Source organism: Crocuta crocuta, unplaced genomic scaffold (genome assembly GCF_008692635.1).
Source record: "Crocuta crocuta isolate KB4526 unplaced genomic scaffold, BGI_CrCroc_1.0 scaffold510, whole genome shotgun sequence".
In the NCBI taxonomy this organism is placed as follows: domain Eukaryota; kingdom Metazoa; phylum Chordata; class Mammalia; order Carnivora; family Hyaenidae; genus Crocuta; species Crocuta crocuta.
This window is the reverse complement of record NW_027531921.1, coordinates 509,954-514,347: the sequence shown is the minus strand read 5'-3', so window position 1 is coordinate 514,347 and position 4,394 is coordinate 509,954. Positions and strand designations below refer to the sequence as shown.

Sequence of the window (4,394 nt, the reverse complement as noted above, 5' to 3'; positions counted from 1 at the left end):
GGTCATGATCTCGCGGTTCGTGGGTTCGAGCCCCGCGTTGGGCTCTGTGCTGACTGCCAGCTCAGAGCCTGGAGCCTGTTTCAGTCTGTGACTCCCTCTCTCTCTGACCCTCCCCTGCTCACGCTGTCTCTCTCTCTCTCCTAGAAATAAATAAAACATTAAAAAAAATTTTTTTTAAAAAAACAAAAACAAAAACAAAATAACAACCAAAAACACCCTTGGAAAACACCCAAAATGTCTACAGGGAGAGGCAAAACAAATGACACATCCTTATTTTGTTAACACAGTTGAAACAGCAGTTTAAAAGAGTGAGGAAGACCCACGTGCATAGATAGGAAATGATCATCACGGTGTGACAATAGGGGAAAAAAACAAGTCAACACCATAATGTATACAGCATGATCCCGTTTTTCTAAAAATAACCCAAAGCAACGGAATATGTGTATGCGGGTGCAGAAAAAAGTCTGGAAGGATACACACCACAATACTCTTAACTGGAGCTATCTTTTGGCTTTGATTATGGAGTGGGAACTATGCCTAAGGCATACTGTTGGGGGGGGGACAAAAGCAAGTCATAGTGAAATACGTGTAGCGTGACCCTATGTATGTGTTTGAAACTCTGCGCACGTATGTTTCAGGCAGTGCCAGCTGATACAACAAATACCCTGGACTGGGTGGTTCAAGCAATAGGTGTTTATGTTTCACTGTTCTGGAGGCTAGAATGTCCAGAATCAGTGTCTGGCCAGAGCTTCCGTCCTGGGTCGTACACAGCCACCTTCTCACTGCGGCCAGGAGAGAGATCATCTCTCTCATGTCTCATAAGCACACTAACCTCATTCGTGAGGGCTCTCCTGTCATGGCCTAATTACCTCCCAAAAGCCCCAGCTCTAAATACCATAGCATTGGAGACTAGAGCTTCAGCATAAGAATTTTGGAGGGGGGGGACACCTTGCTGTGATTTTATATAATAGACAAAATATATAGCATATATAAAATCTGTAATAGATAACGTAGAAAATGGCCTGGAGGGACTCATATAATGCCACGCGGACAGCAGGGGTTACCTCGGAGCAAGAAAGTAGGATGCGTGCGGGGGTGGGGGAAGCGTAATCGCATGGATAAGGCTGACGGAGCTGCTTGATGAAAGGACATTTTCATTGTTTATTATATATACTTTTGCATTCGCTAATGTTTTTATAATGGCCATGGATACATTTAGAAAATTTGTCTTCTTCTGAAAAAATATATGCAAAAGAACGCCCCCAGGTTTGTGGGGTTTTCCTTTTGAACCCATCTGTGCAGTTAATCGTGACCTTCTGATACTCTCACATGTGGAGGCTCAGAAGGCAGATGCAGCAGGTGAGGCTCCAGTGATAGATGCAGCCCAGAATCTGCTCTCCTACTTGTGCACGCGCACACACACACACACAGACACATACACACACACACACACACACACACACTCACAGACACTGCAACAGTTATCTTGGACCTCAGGAAATTCTACACAAAATCACGATGGCATAAGGCTTTGGTGCCCTGGTCTGCTGACGCTCTGGATGACTGGTTAAACTGCGAATCGATCTGCTCTCATCCCTAGGCAATGTCTCACTACAGTACACACTGTAGATCAAATGGCACATTGCTCACACGTCCAGCTAAAGCACAAGGCAGGGCTTCCTTCAAGCAACCGTAATTTATACCTCTTCTTCTTAAATAAAGAGCCTCTGTGTTTCCTAGAGGCACACAATTCTTCCAAACCGGGCATCCTTCTTTGGGAGCTGTCCATACTTGGGGCACTGAGTGTCTCCTGATGATAATTGCAAGTCAGCAATTTGTCCTGAGTGGAGACGCCTTTAGCACCGCCATCGCCTCCAGTTGCTTTATGATGTGTCACACGTTCAGACAATATGGTTCTGGAGAATTGGCATAAACAAAGGGAAACTTATATTTAATAGAGACTTGGTAAAAGGGCATCTCAGAAGCTTCCGTTACAATTCTTCCGTGATGATTCTTCATGAAGTTTTGTTTCAGCTGTTTCTCTACATTATTTTAAGGCAGGAAAGGAAACCACGCATCCTCATTCTATCATATGACACTCGTTCGTTCGGTCATTTCACTTCGTTCATTCATTCATTCACTCCACTAATATTTCCTGAATACCGTTTATTTAACATTTACTGAAACCCACCATGTAAGGCACGGAAATGCAGCGTTCAGTGAGCTCCTGCCTTCACTGCTATCAGAATACTGACACTCAACTAACTCAGTTCAATTAGCTTTGCTTAGCTTCCCCACCATCTATTCATTCATCAACGTGGACGTATACTGAGTTTCAGGCATTGTGTTGGGCATGATGCATACAACTACGAGCAAAATGAAACAAAGTCCCAGCCCGCAGAGCTGCCTGTTCTTTGAATAATCGCACACGTGGCACAAAATTGCGGCAGGGACACATACACCGCTGTGGCCCTCATTCCTGCCCCCCGCCCTCATCAAGTCCAACCAAAGCAGCTTCCCTTTAAACTATTTAATGTATCAGACTTCCAGGTAAGTGTTATTTAGGGCAAAAATTGTTATGCCCAAATCACGAGTCCCCAGAGACCTCCAAGGAGCCGGCACGGATGCAAGAACAAAAGGGTCTTTATTACAAGCTCGAGCAGGGGCTCACCTGTCTTCCGGCACAAGTGGCAGCAAGGTGGAGCCCCGAACAGTGGCGAGCAGGGTTTTTATGGGGGGAGGGCGGGGGTGTTACCGTGCACGCATTGTATGTTTTGCATCATTACATAAGCACCAATCATAACTGTACAATGCCCATAGTAACAGCATAGTAACAGTTTTGACCGTTCAGTATCTGCGAGGCATCCGTTACATTTGGCGGGACCCAATCATGACCTTTGAGAGTCTTTTAAAATGACCAATTATGAGGTGGGCTCAGAGAATCTACGCGGGGCTCCTGCAAGCGGTGATTGATTGGCAAGTTTGTACAAAGTAACTACCTGCAGTTCCCAGCCCTGACTCGTCTCCAAGACTACAGGAATGTTACACATTTCTTTTGATTGGCAGATGCGAGGGCGGTCCGAGGGTGGCTTCAGCTGAGGCTTTTCCTGAAACTGGGGCTGCGTGCAGCCTGAGGTTGTTTCTAATGGAGGACTTAATTTCAGGCTCCTCAAAATGAGGTTTGATTGTTTAAAGTCGGAAAATTAACGTTGTGTTATTAACACTGGCTATGAATTTTCTTTCTACTGGATCTTTACAACTATATGCCTCAAATCTGAGATGTGCTTTCTTAAGAGTTATTTCTTAATCTTACTGACGCTTTCTTATTTCCCTAGGATTTTACGTTCCTTCATTTTATAATCATTTCCTCTGAGATTTTCATCTGTCTTTACAGCCCAAATGAATCCTTGGCAGTGAACAAAAATCAAGCGAGAAGGAGTTCATCTTGCTGACTCACCTACTTCCTATACAAGAAGCCTGGTCTCTTATGCAACTCAATTCATTCTCGAGGATGGATATAACCTGTTAAATTGATTTCAGAGCAGACACTAAACCCCCATGACCACCCCCACTGGGTGCAAATTTGTTTGATGTGTTGAACAAAAATATCCTTACCTCCTCTTGCACGAATAGCAACGATATTCCTTATGCTGGAATGATATGACACAATTAATAAAGAATTTCACCGCCTGATTTGATCCTGAAATAACTCAGTAACTTACAAGTACGCTTCACTTTTGAGTTTGAGGAAGGCCCGTGTTCCAGGGCTATTGTCCATGTTTATAGAGTTTGGCACTACTAATAACCAAACCAAAACAAAAAAAGAGGAAGAAGGGGCGCCTGGGTGGCTTAGTCGGTTAAGCGTCCGACTTTGGCTCAGGTCATGATCTCGCGGTTCGTGGGTTCGAGCCCCACGTCAGGCTCTGTGCTGACAGCCAGCTCAGAGCCTGGAGCCTATTTCAGAGTCTGTATCTCCCTCTCTCTCTGACCCTCCCCTGCTCACACTGTCTCTCTCACTCTCCTAGAAATAAATAAAAATTTTTTTTTAAAAAAAGAGGAAGAAGTATTTCTATATTTCCTGTTTTATGAAATTTTAGTTATGCCCTTACCTCCCATTTCCCCACGTATAGGCTGTTAAATTATGGGATTATAGTGATTACAGGCAAACTTTAAAGATGTGGGCGCTGATTGGTTAAGCCCTGGCTTTTGGTCAAACATGCTACGGTGGCTAACCAATCTATCTCCATCTTCATTATGCAAGTAAGAAGCTGAGGTAAGTCTATGCATCTCCTGATTATTTGAATGTTTCGGAGCAGGCGATACAGCCTAAATCCCAGGAAAAGACACTGGAGAGGTTTGAAAGGCAACCTCCAAAAAGATATGTTTACATCCAA

At 44.2% G+C, this 4,394-nt stretch overlaps 1 long non-coding RNA gene across 2 annotated transcripts in view; it reads left to right on the top strand.

The window, feature by feature from the left end:
- LOC144240630 (uncharacterized) overlaps nucleotides 1–4,394 on the top strand; it is a 310,481-nt gene that overhangs the window by 262,914 nt on the left and 43,173 nt on the right. Inside the window, exon 3 of one of the 2 annotated variants that reach the window (XR_013337779.1) lies at nucleotides 3,395–3,659. The exons of the other annotated variant lie outside the window; for it this stretch is intronic. This is a non-coding gene — a long non-coding RNA (uncharacterized LOC144240630). Of the gene's footprint in view, nucleotides 1–3,394; nucleotides 3,660–4,394 lie in introns of those variants that run through there. 2 annotated transcript variants of the gene reach the window in all.